General features: G+C 50.1%; 1 protein-coding gene across 1 annotated transcript in view; it reads right to left on the bottom strand.

Annotated features, from left to right (window-relative positions):
* The window catches only part of LEKR1 (leucine, glutamate and lysine rich 1), a 96910-nt gene that overhangs the window by 73539 nt on the left and 7230 nt on the right, over positions 1-16141 (bottom strand). The window lies entirely within an intron of this gene.

The raw sequence follows: 16141 nt of genomic DNA, 5'->3' as shown, positions 1-16141 counted from the left end.
TCCGGCTGGATGAAACGATTGCTACCGCACAGGGACATTTTTCTATTTAAATCTTACATTTATCGAAGATTTTCAAAATTCGCTCCTTTAAAAAGGAGGGTGATTTCCCAACCTCCGTGTGCTTTATAATGGTATCATCATTCTTTTCCAACTGTCTTCATTTTTCCCATGATCCTGATAATTAATCCACACTGATAGGCATTGAATTCACATATTTTGCTGTTTGGCTGGCAAATACGTAGTGATTGTTCCAGTATAACCCAGTCCCCTCACTCCCAGGGTGCAGGGTGTGTATGGTAAGACAGGGATGAGAAACAGCTTCACTGCTGAACCTGCCTTCCTCTTGCAATTACATTCCCTCAAACCCACAGGGAGAAGAAGAAGAAACAGGGAAGAATCCTTCCTTGCTGAGAGCCCTTCAAATACCACTGGGAGACCACACATGAAAACACATCTAATGTTATCCCACCACAACGTGGGAAAAATCAGGCATCCCTAGGCCAGAGAAATTATGTCGGGGGTGCAGGTTTCTCATAGTTGTCTTAAACACACAGTGTCTTTAAAAATACCATCTCAGTTTGCTTGAGGATGGAGGAGGGTTGGGACTCAGCGTTGTCCCAGGAGATGAGCAATCCCTGTAGCACTGTTGTCCCAAGGATATCTTCTGGGTGTTCTCCTATGCGTGACTCCCTTTGCAAACGCGTTCTCTCTGACAGGTTGAGAAGGCAAAGTTTATGAGAATTTCTAGTGTTTTTCCCTTGGAAACAGAGTTTCTCAGGGAATTACGCTGCCTGAGTGGAAGAGGTCAGGAGCATGCAGTGGGATATTTATACAGCTGGCTGATCAGATTGCCTTTGTATAGTTTTTCCAGAGGTCTAGTTATACATGGACCTACCAATTCATTCTCAAACCTGACTCGTTAAAATTCATTAAGTAAGCACTTTGGTATGGCAAGACCCAGGATCGCTTTTCCATATTTTTTAGCATTCTTGCTAATCCATAAAATTTAGCAACTCAGAATGAAAGCCACAGTAAGAAAGAGCTAATGAGGTCCTCGTGTAAGGGTCTGTTCTCCGCTGGGTGTGTATATACAACTCCCATTAATGTTAATTGGCCTGACAGAGGCACTGCAAAAGAAAAATGTACCCTAGAAGACAGAAAAATCTACTTATTTGTCCAGACAGGTAATGATCCCCTGTTCCACAGTTGGGGTTGGTGACAGCCTGATTTAGTACAATAGCTATAGCTATTTTTGCTTTACCTCCCCCTCAAAAGCCATGAGATACATTGCAAATAGAAAGATCGCCAAATATATTCAGTCACATTATTTATGCTACAACAGCGCACGATTTAATACAAAAAGAAAAATAAACCCCAAACCCACTACAAGCAGCTTGTATCAGGGGAGCACTTAGCATCTGCTTAACTTTCAGCATGTATTTGAACTGTAAAGAAGTCTTAAATACATTTCGGACTTGGACCTACACGACTGATGAAATCAAAAAAAAGTCTGAGCCGATGTCACAGGACACTGGAGGGTGTTGGGAATCTTGCAGGCTTGGCAGCCATCGGTTTGCGTGCAGGCCAAGACGGCCAGCTACAGCCAGGCTGCTCCGGGGCAAGAGCGGAGAGCGAGCGATGTCAAGAGCTATCAGAAGGGCTCATTGCAGATGTGGCGTCCCCCCCCCGCTGCCCCCGTAGCCGTGTGCCATCCGTGTAGCTAATCTGTGCCATCTGTTGCCACTACCCAGCTCATCCCCCTGCGATGCTCACGCATCCATCGAGCGCTCGTCCCTCCGCTCCGGCTGCCCTCAGCTGGGCTTGGGGCATCTTAGGGAGAAGATCATCTTACTGGCTTGCACACCCCCTTCCACTGTGAGCTCGCTGTCCTCTGGCTGTTACCATAATACAACTCTTTTCACAGAATCACAGAATCATTTCGGTTGGAAAAGACCTTGAAGATCCTCCAGTCCAACCATGAACCTCACACTGACCATTCTCAACTCCACCAGATCCCTCAGCGCTGGGTCAACCCGACTCTTCAACCCCTCCAGGGATGGGGACTCCCCCCCTGCCCTGGGCAGCCCATTCCAACACCCAACAACCCCTTCTGGACAGAAATACTTCCTAAGAGCCAGTCTGACCCTGCCCTGGCACAGCTTGAGGCCATTCCCTCTTGTCCTGGCACTTGTTCCTTGGTTCAAGAGACTCATCCCCCCTCTCTGCACCCTCCTTTCAGGGAGTTGTAGAGGGCGATGAGGTCTCCCCTCAGCCTCATTGTTACTCCTTCCCGAGACAACCTTGGTACTCTTCCCTGTCCTTCCTCCTCAAGAAGAACTGCTGCCTTGCTTTACGATAGTCCCTGAACCGCAAACACGACCGCAGTGATGATGTGTGCATGGCTGTAGGAACGAACTGCAGCTGAGACCTTACTGCTGGGTGAACACGGAGCCCTCACACACCCCTGCAGCCTCCCTTTCCCTTTCTCAAAAAGGCCAGAGCCCAGGAAGTTACTGATTTTCCTCTTACTTCAGCATGGAGGAGATGTAACCAGTGCCTCCAGACCCAGCCAGAGCAGCTTCAGTGCTGCTCAGAGGCAACTGGAGCTCAACTAAGCCATAGGCTGAAATTTGTTCCCATAACTATTCAAATAAAGCATTTTCATAACCAGAATCAATAACTGCAAACAGTTTGCGAAATGACAAAGAAAGTCTTTCTTGAATAAGTGTCATGAGAAGGAAAGCGAAAACACAGACTGAGAAATTTTGTTTCGGGTCACGTTAAGAAGCCAGCTTTCATTAGCTGACATTTGCCGCGTGGGATGGAGCTGGAAGAGGCAATGTCCTTCTGCTTGGCCCCATCAGAGTGGCACGAGAAATGCCCGGGAAGAGGGGCCGCTACTCTGGTCTGCAAGGGCCGAGGCAGCACAGCATTTCTTTAGAAACCTCGTGTGCAAGCAGCGACGTTTAATAGCACGAGATTCAGACGTTACCTATTGAACAGTAAATGGAGGGGCTGTAATCCCACACCCTGTTGTGAAGGTGGACTCGGCCCGCACTGTGAACTCTCCCCGTGAGCAGAGCACTTGGACGCACCTTCCCGAGCCGTGCGGGAGGCACCAGGTCTGTCCCCCACGCCGCAGCTGCCTGCTGAAGCCATGTGTGCTCAAGCAAACCTGTCCTCGCAACACATATGCAAAACTTGAGCCATTAAAAGCCACTTACATGAAATCCACAACAAAATTTAATTCTTAGGTAAGGCACATTTAAAATCAGTTTTGTTCGGGTGGGTTTTTTTGTTATTGAAACTACACAGCAATGAGAGGCAATTCCCTACGACCAATGAATCCTCTGTCCCCTAATCCCACCAACTCCTACTGAAGGATGTCAGCAGTAGACATGGCGCTGAATTACCGTGTGTCAGACTCGTAAAGGAAATCATTAAAATTCACTATCGTTAAAAAGGTCAAGTGGTTTGGAGGTGTCCTGACAAGCTGAGTGAGGGTTTTCAAGCACTGGCAGAGGAGCTGCTGGCTGTGCAGCTGGCCCAGGAGCTGTCGTGCAGCCAGCCTCCCTCACACACATCTTGCTGACCCAGTCAATTGCATCACTCAGTCTCCTGAGGCAGGATCTGCATTTTTCCACATGGGCCCATATGGTACATTAAACTGAATAATGAATTTGTATTTCCTGAGGAGAGGAGCTCTCCGGCAAAGTGATGATTCTGGGAATTTTGGAGGGGGACAGTGGCCAGGTCTAGGGAAGAAGGTCTATGAGAAGCAGAGGGAAAGACCAAAGGCTGGCAGGAGGATGCCAGGCCCACATGTATACATCTGCGTTCCTGGGGGTTTTCCAGCTGCTTTTGGGAGAATGCTAGACAGGAAATTGATGCCACAGGGCAAATATTCATTCTTCCTGACTTCCCTCCCAAAGTCAGCACAGATTTGCACTGGCTAGACTCACTTCCTGCGCAGCACCGTGGCTTCCCCCAGCATCATCCACAGCACCACGTTCAGACCGTGGCAGAAATGACTAAAACGTGTGTGAGTGGGGAAAAACAAACAAACAAAAGCTTGCCAGATGTTTGCAACACAAACCTAAGGAACACAGAGCTCACGGGAGAAGCTGATGCTTGTGTTGCATTTCCAAGCCAGGCTGGAGAAACTGCCAAGCTTGTAGCTGAAGCAGGAGTGTGGCATTTTGATGCTGCATCTTGTAGCTGAAGCAGGAGCTTGGTATTTTGGTGCTGCATCTTATAGCTGAAGCGGGAGTGTGGCATTTTGATGCTGCATCCATTCGAGTCAGGTAGCCGTACTACTGTGTTTTCCATATTTGCATCCTAAAGTTGCCCACTGCAGGGAGAGATTGGAGGTGATGAGGATTTCAGTCGTTAGAGGCATCAAGGTTAGAAGCAGCTGCCGTGCTCCTCTGCGCCTCGCTGCACTCCCCACTCCCTGCCCCTCAGCTGAGACGCCCGGAGCAACCTCTTGCTGAACTTTGCACTGCTGGGCTGTGGGACTGACTGGCTCTGCGGGGGAGCTCAGCTTTGCTGGCCCTCACTTGTACCTTATTACTGTTCTCCCCAGGGTTTGCATTCAGCGCTGGTTGTAATCCTGCCCGAGTCTGTCGCCCAGCTTATGCTCTGGCCAGCAGGCAACCTTTCCTGTGAGGAGGAGTTAACAGGTAAAAACAACCTATTGCGGCATTTGTACATCTAGTCATGCTTGCTTCAGCTGTTACCACACTTCTGAAGTGTTATCATTTATTGAGAGCTCTTACAGCTTTTGATACAGCCCCTCGTGAGAAGCTCTTAGCAAAGCACGCAGGCTGGAGGGGAGAGATAAAGCCTGGCTGCCGAGTAAATGCTATGTGCATGAGAGAAACAGGGAAAGAAAAAGAGAAGCAGCCATGTAGCACCCTGGAAAGAGCAGCCAGCCTAATGACAGCATTTCCTCGCGCTTCTGTTAACACTCAACCTAGAAGATGAAGTGAAAAGCAAGGCAGCATATTCTGTCTGTGCCGCAAGCGATGCGGCAGGAGCTCGGCAGGACTGGAGCAGCGTAGCGCGTTGAGCAATACGCCAGCACATGAAGCACAGGGAAGACACAGGCAAGACCCTGCCTATCAGAAGGAACAATCTGAACAACTCACACGCCAAGCTGTCGTGTTGTAACAACCTCCGTGAGCAGAAATAGAGACATCTGGGAGGGCAGATGAACTCTGCGTGATGGCGAGTGAGCCTGAAGTAAGAGCCGTGGCTCTGGCTCTTGCAGACCCTGGCTGCTGCCAGCAATTAAGTTTATTTGCATTCTGGCCCCAACAGTGAAGAGGCTTGGGGGCACGTTCCTCCTCGAGGGAGCTCCGTTCAATGCACACACAAGCCCACTGGATATTAAAGCAGAATTAGCAGCAGGTCCATAACAGCACTGGGATTATAGTAAACCCTTGCCTGCATGCAGGCAGCAACAGTTTTAGTCTTCCTTCAGGACAGATTTTTAGCACCAGCTCAAGAGGAACATTTGAGCATCTGTTCCTCACAACCAAGAGGGGCAAACAGGGGGACAGGAGCATTAAGGAACCTTTTTGGGGCTTCTGTTTTCAGCTAAAACTGTTGCTAGTTCTTCATTCTCCCTTGGCGTGAGCATCTGCTCAAACAGAAACGTCTCCCCACAGCTGCTCTCAGCAGGCAGCAGCTCCATGCAAGATGTCCCAAGACCCTGGGCTGGGGCAGCCCCCACCACCCGCATCCCACCCCTGGCTCGCACACCTTCTGAGAGGGGTGTGCGGGTGGATTCAGCCTCTTTGAGGGCAAGCGAAACCAAAAGATGCTCAAAGAAGGGCAGTGAGAGCAGTTAGAGGTTTGGGAGGCTGCATATGCGAAGGGGAAAGGAGTCAATTCCCTCCTTTACACACACATAGGGCCTAATGAGGCCCTAGTACAGCGGCGCTACGCTGGTACAACTTTTACTTATATAAAACCACTGCGATGGCTGAGGAGAGTTTCCACTGCCTGTATTTCAGGCCTGGATTCATCCCTTTTTAAAAACAAAAGACACATAAATCACCGGTGAAGCCCATTTCACAACCCCTCCTCAGCCTCAGCTGAGCACTGGCAGGACAACAGCCTCTTGCAAAGCCTGGCTCTGCTGGGCACGGGGAGGGGACAGGGCCGTGTGCCCCCCAGGAGGAGCTGCCACCATCCCATGCCTGCCTGTGCTGTGCCCGGGGAAGGAGATAACGGGAACAACTGGTTCCCAGAAGCACAACCAAGTTACCCCCAGCTCATGAAAGAGCAATATCAACTGCCTGCCTTCAGACGTCTTTTCCTTTCAATCAGCTATTTGGGTGCTGATAGAGGACCTGACAGCGCTGCTAATTAACACCTGCCCCGTGCAACACTCGTTGTCCCAGCATGCACCTCCTGCACGCTCAAGAAATTTTAGCAAGCTGCATAAATACCACTTGGCGATAGAACAAGAAATCTCCGATCCTTCTAAAGCAGATTTCACAACTCAAGCAGTAAATTGAACCTGCCCCCGCAATAGCTCGTTCACAAGGAAGTCCTGGACGAGAGAGCGGGGCAATGGGAAGAATTTGCCTTCTCCCTCTGGAGCACCTCCAGCGCAGAGGTCAGATGGGGCGGTGAGCGACCGAGGAAGGTTACGTGGAGTTCACTCCGCGCCTCGCTGCATATTCGGCTGTCTCAGCGTTTTAAAGCTTACGCTGAAGATCTGAGGTGATGAAAACCAAGTGGCGATGGTCGGAGGTACAGCTGGCCACCATTATGGAGGCACATTGCCAGTAGTGCTGCTCTTCTGACTGTTGCGAGCGCCGAGTGCCTTGTCATGGCCAACTGATGCTTGGAACCAGCCAGCAAGCCAGGCGAGGACACATGGTGTGCTTTTAATGCAAAACAAAATTCGTCATTTAACTGGTATGCTGCTTGCAATAATTATTCAGTTTTGTGTATTATAATGGCCTCCAGAATGTGGTAAAAAAGTAGACTCCTATAAACACTTCTGCAGTTTTACAGAACGTTTCTAAAATCTGCTTCACACACTTAATGCTCTGGAAAAATGTGCAGGAACAAGAGAGAAAACACCTGAAATGTCTCCATCAGCAGGAATCTTCTGACTTCAGCAGATCACAGCTAGAGATTATCTGGAAAAGGCGTCAGTTGGTGTGTTACATCCGAGTGAAAATTAAAGCCATTTGGTCTGACTATGCAAATACCGAGTTCATGGGAAATAAACAGGAATTCGATTCCATAGTGGTATTTAGTGCAGAATTTCCTTACCCAGTCCTTCGTGCAACTGCCACAACAGGCGTTCTGTAATGGTATTTTCAATAAAAACCTGCCCTGGTGGGCAACAGTATGAACTCTTGCACAAAACTTAGTTGTTTAGGATTTTTCTGAAGGAAATCCTGGTTCTCACACATCTGTACATGGTTTGTCTTGGCGTGCAAAACAAAAGTCATCCTGTAAGTCTGCAGTATTGAAATATCATTGCATTTAAATATCAGGCTTTACTTATTCCATGAAAGGAAGAACATAAAATGCCTTACAAACCTAGGCCTGATCCACAACGTTATCACAGCTGCTTAAAGTCTTACCCTGCATCCTAGCTCCTAAAACAAAATGACAGAAAATAGTCCAGCCTATCCCCATACAAAGTAGCTCTAGAACTGAAGATCCCAAATTTGGTGAATGCTTTAGGTTTTGAGGCTAGATGTGGATTTCTAGGGGTATGTGTCTCCTCTCTGCACTCCCTGAGAGATACCCTTGCTCAGTGCTGATAAAATTGCTGCTACTGCTTCTTTACAGCTATGATAGGATCAGTCATAACTGAAGCTGCAGGTAACAAGCACCAAATAATATTGTGCAACAGTCTGGCCAAGAGTTCTTCCCCGTGTTTATCACAAAGCCTTGTTTCCAGGGCCCTGCTATTCCTATGGATGAGCACACAAGGTCTGGGAAGGCGTACAATTATTCATGCTTATTTTACAGTGACTTTAGCTTTATGAAGTTATTTTTGGCGGGTGTGAATCCATCTTGCTATCAGTAGTGTCAGTACATCAGATTACCTATTTTCTGGCACAAGACTGATACTCTGCTCTCCTATCTAGGTACCATAAGCCCAAATACTCTTCCTCCAGGCTCCTTTCCTGGAAATTTTACTACACATACAAGTTCATGCAAGCGGACAGCAGCTCCAGACCGGCTGTTTATGGAGGTATTGGCACTGCTCCCTCTCTCTGAAGCACCAGGGTTTGGGGTTTTTGGATGAAGACAAATAAATATTGTCCAACAGGGAGTAAATTTCTGGTGCTCCTTGGACATCTGTGCAGCCAGACAGCAAGACTGCTCTTTCTTAAAGGAAAGAGGCAAGAATTTCACTGATGGGCAATGAGCAGAGACGCTGCTGAAAAGGGAGGTGGCCTGTACACCAAGGTCTGGCCACATGGGCAAGTTCTGCATGTTCAGTGAAAGCTCGACTAGACTTTGACCTTGGCAGTACAGGAGCTCCAGGCTCTGCCCACAAGCCATTAGTTCCTGTCCTGGAGCCTTTTTTGGGGTCACATTAACATCTTCCAAACAGCAATCGCCTATAGAGGGGATGGGGAAGGAGAGTCCCTTTGCACAGGTCCATGAAGAAGTTGCCTCAACAAACAAAAGGAAAATATGGAGTAAATCACAAAACTCGAGCCTAGAATAGTGTGACAACAGCCAGCTCTAATAAGGGACTACACTCACATATTGTTCTTCCAGATCTAAACACTTGGGCTTGAATTCTTCTAAGTACTAAGCATCCACAGAGCCCCAGAGAGAGCAGGACAGTCCACTGATGAGGACACTAGCTTAAAAATTGAGTTTTATCTCCTGTACTGGCCAAAAATCACACATGCAAGAAGCTATTTATGCTTTCTGGACCTCTGTTTTCCATCTTCCTTACCAGATCTGCTGCACCTTGGATACAGCGAGATTTGAGGGGTTTGTTGGAGGTTGGAGATGTGCTGTATTTACCATGGGCAGAAATAACTTCAAAGATGCACGCAACGAATGCATGATGCACACAAGTCAGACCAGAAGAGCCCAGGGGCTGGCAAGCAGCTCCCATTAAGAATAATCTTGCAAATGAGAGCACAGCTACCCTGTGTTGTGCTGTGCCTGCTGGGAGGACCATTAAAGAAGAGGAGTTGCTACTAAAAGTTGGTGGCATCGACAAGGCTGCATTGTTTTTAAATGGAAAGGGTCACAGGTATCTGTAAGCCTCATCCCAGGCCCGTCTGACTTCCCTCTCAGAGCCAAAGCAAGTGTAATTGGAAGACTCTGCAACACTGAGAGCTGGCAGGGATGCTACATCTTCGCAAAAGCTGGGCACTGGGAAAGGCCTTTCAACATGAAGAACGCTCTTTGGGGCAAAAAGAGAAGAGCTGATGATAAAGACATTTGCAGAGCACATGCTGGGGCAGCCCATGTCCCACCCTGCATGCTGGGCTTGCATCAAGGCAGCTTTGCTCTCAGCTCCTTTTCCAGCTCTGTCTCTTCCCTCTCTCCAGCCATTTTTGGCTGGAACAAGGAGGCCCAGCAAAGCCACACCTCTTGTGCTGGGCCACGCAGCCAAAGCAGCCCAGTCCTGTGACCTCAGGCTTCTCTGGACATCAGAGGAGAAAAACTGCACGTCGGCAGCAACACGCCCGTCACGCCAGGAACAGCCAGCACCCCGCAGAGCCACGCTTCTCTGATAAAAGCTCCCAGCCCAGCTTCCACGGGGATGTTTCAGCAGAGAGCTCAGACACAGCTGAAGTAGCCGGACCCTTTGCATGGGTGGCAAAAAAACCTGCTTTTCTTTCCCGGAGACAGAGCCATTCCTCTTGTTCTCCTCATCCTCACCACCGCGGTGCATGTCGGCTCCTCGCTCTCTGGCCCGAATTCACATTTCTTACTTCTCCAGCCATGAGAATCGGTGCTTAAGATTGTTTCTGCACTTTGGAGTGGCTGCCAAGCCTAATCACAGCCCTGTTAACGATTCAGGGGTAGCCTCAAGGGATCTTGTAAACCTACCAGTGTGTTTTTCAAGATTTTGTGTGGCTGCTCAGCTGCAGTGTTTGGGAGGCTGTAAACTCGCACCTAGCCCAGCCTCAAAACACAGAGCAGCTTTGGAGCAGTCCTCACAGCCGGACTGTGATATTTTTATCAAAGTCAGTTTAGGCCCTGTTAGCTTTAAATATTGCTTACCAACAACCCCCCAACTAATCCAAAAATCATCTATAAATCACATGTATCACAGCACTCTGTTTTCATTGCAGCTACTCAAGTGAACACAGCAAGAAAAACCCAGCCCCGTCACTGCCCCATGTTCAAAACCTCCCCTTTTTTCTGCAAGTGTTCCTTTGAACGCAGAGAGTTGTGCTGCGGAGGGCACTGCAGATCCCCTGGGCCACTCGCTCCAACTCTTTTGATTAAGCTGATTCACAGGCAACTTACTGTAAAAAGTTTGTGCATGGCTGAATTGGTGGCTGGTGGGAGGGGGAGGCACTGTCACAAGTTCTGGGTATTCAGCCATCTGAAATAAATCCAGAATCAATTTTTTCACCCAAGTAAGACAGTCAGCTTTTTATTTCCCATAGTTGGATACTGCAAAAGTTGGGAAACTGAAGATGGAGGAGAGAGATGGAAACATGCACAGTCATCTAGCCCAGCGTATCTGCCATGAAGCAGAGAGGGAAAATCCCTGCAGAGAGGATTTGACAAGGTTCTGCAGGAAATCGATGGAGCCTGCCTGCTAGCGTGCTGCTTCCCGTGGCTTTCCACGAGGAAACTCGGGAAAAAACTGCATCATTCAAAAGAAAAGAAAAAAAAAGAACAGCAGGGGAGAAGCGAGGTGCTCAGTGTCAAAGCCCACTGTACTTTGGCCACCTGCGTGGGTAGAAGATGCTCGAACACCGGTGAGACCCTGCACTGCCCTGCTTTCTGCCTCACCAAAGGCAGAGGTCTTTCACTGGGCATGATCTGTCTCAAGGTTTTGTACTCTTCTGTGCCCTGCTACCCTCCTCTGAGCATCTGCTAGCAGGGACAGAAAGCAGCACCAGCTGGAGCCCGGCCACGAGCCAGCACGGCCGCTCGCACGGGGCATTGGGTGCTGAGGGCAGGGCCTGCTTTCACGGAGTCCTTTGGATGTGCAAACCCAGATGAGAACAAGACATCTGTGCACAGCGCTGAGGCAGGTTTGGCTGCTCCAACGCCCCTGTGTGAAGAAATGCATTAGAATATTTACCAAAAATTGCAGGTGTGGAAGCTGTAATTTAAGGTGACTGGCAGCAGAACAACTTCATATACATATATTTCAATCTGAGAACTGTTTTGACAGCTCTTTGGTAATACCCCATTTGGGTTTTGCTCTGGGAACAGTGTTCAACAGGAGCTATTTATAGAAGAGTAAACAAGGCACCGGGTGCAATCTGCAGGAGAGCAATTATGGCGCAGAGCACTTGGCTGGAGCTGGCTGGGGCTCCCATCCTCCTGCAGCGGATTAAATCCGTGCTGGTCTATCACAAAGCTGATTTGCAGATGGGGTTGGAACGCAGACCTGGATTGCTGGTGGAGGGGAAGGGCTCCCTGGCTGCAGCGCGTTTGTGTCCCAGGTGGGAGATGTGACTGTGGGTCACAGAATCATCTCAGTTGGAAGAGACCTTGAAGCTCCTCCAGTCCAACCATTAACCTCACACTGACCGTTCTCAACTCCACCAGATCCCTCAGCGCTGGGTCAACCCGACTCTTCAACCCCTCCAGGGATGGGGACTCCCCCCCTGCCCTGGGCAGCCCATTCCAACGCCCAACAACCCCTTCTGGACAGAAATACTTCCTAAGAGCCAGTCTGACCCTGCCCTGGCGCAGCTTGAGGCCATTCCCTCTTGGCCTGTCGCTTGTTCCTTGGTTCAAGAGACTCATCCCCCCTCTCTGCACCCTCCTTTCAGGCAGTTGTAGAGGGCGATGAGGTCTCCCCTCAGCCTCCTCCAGACTAAACCCCCCCAGTTCCCTCAGCCGCTCCCCATCAGACCTGTGCTCCAGACCCTGCACCAGCTCCGTTGCCGTTCTCTGGACACGCTCGAGTCATTCAATGTCCTGTTTGGAGTGAGGGGCCCAAAACCGAACCCAGTCACCAAGGGGTGGCCTCACCAGTGCCAAGCACAGGGGTAAGATCCCTTCCCTGTCTCAGGGAGGGTTCCCTCCTCACATCCCAAACCAAAGGCTCCAACAGCGAGCACTCAGGTGAGCAGCCACTCAGCAGCATGAGTAAAGGCCCAAAAGCAGGGCCCTTGCTACCAAGCACTGTCGGGCTTTTGCAGAGCCATTGGTGGGAGGAGGCAAGCCTCAGAGTCCCACTTAGTGCCGTTTGTGTGCGTTGTGCTAGACCCTGGTTGAGGTCAGGATGGAGGGAGGGTGATGGCAGCACTCTCAGTGCATCACCTTGGGCCTTTCCTGGATGTCAGGTTTAACTGGAGGGTGATGGGTTGGATGCAAAGGCTGCCCAGTGCTCAGGGACACACGCACGAGCGGCGCAGGGGGCTGAGGGAGACGAGCTCTGCCCGCCCTGGGCCGCAGCACAGGGGTGAGCAACAAGAAGGCGAAGTCATGAGGTCTTTAGCAGAGCCCACGTGGGCCATACGAGTGGTTTGCACATGCTCTGCAAGCTTGAACAAAAAAAACCCAACAAACCCCACAACCAAAAACCCACAACCCAAGCAGCCCCAGTTTATCTAAATAGGGATGTCATCCTCAGCTGCTAATCTCTAGTAAAGCTGTTTTTAATGACCTGTTGATATTTAATTAATAAAGGACGCTTATTAAATTTAAATTCAGCATGAATTGGAAGCACAGCTCTGGGTAAGCACACGCCCTCCCTGAAGCACAGTGGCCCCTGTGCCTGAGCCCGGCTCGTCTCCCAGCACCAGCAGAGATCTGGGGACTCTGGGCTCACTGGGAAAGCGGTTCCTGTGCAATCGAGTCGATAATGGCAGCTCTTGAAAAAATAAAACAAAAAACCCCCACCCAAACCACCCCAAAAAAGCAAACATTAACTTTTTTTTGTACAAGCATTGTTGAAGGATGTGTGCAATGACCCTGCTGTTGCTCCCAGCCCTGCTGGACCCCGCTCCAGGGCACCAGCCGTGACCAAAGGCACAGCCGGGTTTGGGGGAAGCCAGAGGAAGGCAGGAGGAATGATGGGAGGTTGGGGAGCACGGTCTGGGGGGAACCCCCAGAGCACCCAGTTTGTTTAGGCTGCGGCAGATAAGCTGGAGGCAGGGCATGACGGCACTCTCTAAGTATGTAAGAAGCTGCTGCAGAGGGGAGGGTACAAACTGCCTGCGACTGCTGCAGGAGGGACATGTACTAACAGGTTTACCTTTCAGCAAACAAAAGTTCAGCTCATCATCAGGCTCGGGCATTCAGGAGGCTTCTGCATTTCCCAGCTCGGAAGGATTTCAGAAATGTGCTGGATTGACTTTAATCAGGGTGAATTCAGAAGCAAACCTTGTGTCGGGACACACCCTGAGGTCTGTTTATGGTACACAAAGCGTACTCTTACTTCTGAGCAGGGAAGAGTTGTGACCCAGACAGCACACTGCCAAGTGATTGAGGTGAAGGCTTGGTACCAGCCTGAAGCCATCTTCCAGGTAAGGAAGGAGAGAGAATAACCTTAATTTAGCAAGACTGCTCAAGGCTGCGCTTGACAGGCTCTGGGTATCAGCCCAAACCAGCATCATGGCCAACCCTCAACACTACTGCAAATGTTCACAGTGAAACAGTGCCCAGCCCTTTCCTTTACTCATCTTACCTGTAGTGTTCTGCTAAGCAAAAGACACCTGTAGTAACACCAACAAAATTATCTGGATTTGTGCAACGTCAGCAACAGGAACCCAGTCAGTGTTCTACTGCTATGCAAGGAGGAATAAATATCAGCTCATTCTTAGCAATGCACTTATTTTCATTCCTTAGCAAGGGTACGGTTGATTACAATGAGGTGTTTTTGCAGAACAAAAATACTGACAAATCACCCTATATCTTTCTAAAAAGTCATTTCCAGTTTCACTCTGTGGAAAAATATTAGCAGGAACCACTCCAGGCCGTGGCTTCACCATTTCCATTTCCTCTTGCAGAAGGCCTGACCTTCCACAAAAAAAAAAAAAAAAAAAACCCAAAACAAAGAGCAAGAACAGAGATCTCTACGTATCCCATGTGCAGATTTGCCACTCGCTGGGTTGTGGTTCTGCCCCAGCCTGGCCCAGCGGCTTTGCCAAAGCAACGAGAAAGACCTCAGCCACTCAGCAGAGCCTGCACTAGCCAGACAAGATCGCTCCTTTCAGCCCCATGTCCTCCCCCTGCTCCCTGGCAGTACAACAGGCCCATAGCTTCTGCCCGGGTGGGAGCCACCTGCACAGTCACGGCTACGGGCTCAGCTTTGCCCAGGCACCGCGGCTCAGCCGGAGCCACCTCCCCGCTGCAGCCCCCGGCGGGACCCAGGGAACTGAGCAACTCCTTCATTCCGCTGCTTGTACCAACCTGGTGTATGTTTTCGTGTGGTTTTTGATGCATCTCAGCACATCCCGCTCAACACGTGGAGGAGGGCTGATGCTCTGCACCGAGTGGGCGTTGTAAAAGCAGCAGAGGAAATTAGTGTCTTCTTTTGGAAAAGTTACGGCCTCAACTTTTATACTTCTGTGTTATTTCATAGGATCAGCAAGAGAGAAATGAAGATAATAAACCAAAACGATACCTGGTCTGCCTCCCCTTGGCTCGGGGGGCAATGGAAAGCCCATTGGGAGCACAGCAGCCCAGCACCGGCTCAGAGCATCCTGTGGCATCCCACATGGAGCCACGCTGCTGGCCAAAGAGAGTGGGAGCTGGCCCTCCAAAACCAGCCCCAAGGCAAGTGTGCCCCGCAAAGGCCTTCACTTAGGATGAACGCTAAGGAAGGGGGAGCCCTGAGCACCCTGAACAGCTGTGGTATGGAGAAAGCATCACCCCAGCCTGGTTTTATTTCTGTTACAAGCCTGCTAATATTGTATTTGTTAGGAATCGATCACAGCCAGCCCGCAGGCAAAGGCTTCATTCGAGGCTCAGCTGGCCAGGCCTTGCGCTCAGATCACATACTCATCACTAGTGAGTTTTTCAGGCTTGTTTTCCAAGTAACAGGAAATATAGAACTTCTTTGAAACCATAATTTACATTTTTGTTTCAGGAGAAGCCTCAAGAGGAAACAACAGGAGCAATTGGTTCTGAGAACACGAAGCGACACACCGTGGCTCGGGTGCTGGACAAGACGACATCAGCATAAGCAGCGTTAAGAGAAATAATGAGAAATCGGGTCCAAGCCTCACCCTGGTCACACCCTGTTGCCACCCAACCCCAAGCAAAGCCTGTGAGCTGTGGTCCTGTCTCCGGAGGATGCTTCTGTCCGGCTGCCCCCAGTGCAGCCCCAGCAGAGCTGCCTGTCCCCTGCCCACGGTGTGCGCAGGCAGGAGCCCCCGGCCACCGCTGCCAGGGCTGGGCAGATCTCAGCAGTCAGTAGGCTCGTGTGGGCAGCTACTCCCTCATCACCACTTTAAGATCACTTGGCTGCTGAGGACAGGGATGCGGCGGGCGAGACTGATGTGGGAAAAGCACTGAAAAGCCCCAGGAACCGCTCAGTGTTTGAAGCAAAAAGCAGAAGGTGGGTACGTGCAAAACTTCCACCCGCAGTTCATGGCAGTAATAAACCCATAAAGTGTTAAGCTGTCACCCACCGCTCTCCTACGGGCTTAGTCACCGTCTCAAGACGTTGCTGACCTGAGAGTGCTCAGAAATTGGCTGGGTGCATGAAACACAGCCCCGGCCCTGCCTGCAACTCCCATCAGCTCCACTGAAAGTTCACCACAGCGCGCGGAAGGGCAGCGTGGTTCCTGGCACTGCAGTCTTTGGCAATGAGAGGGTGGCTTTATCCACGTAGAGCAGCTGTCATTTAACTTAATTCATTAACTTTTAAATCCAGGCTAAAATGCAAGATTTTTCAGAAAGTCCCCTCCCCCAAACTAATCAAAACCCACAAATGCTTTACAACGTGCCCACCAAGTCCTGCCCAGTCCCCCGCAGCACGCAG

The sequence above is a fragment of the Strix uralensis genome, chromosome 9 (genome assembly GCF_047716275.1).
Source record: "Strix uralensis isolate ZFMK-TIS-50842 chromosome 9, bStrUra1, whole genome shotgun sequence".
Classification (NCBI taxonomy): Eukaryota; Metazoa; Chordata; class Aves; order Strigiformes; family Strigidae; genus Strix; species Strix uralensis.
This window is presented reverse-complemented; position numbering and strand designations above follow the sequence as displayed.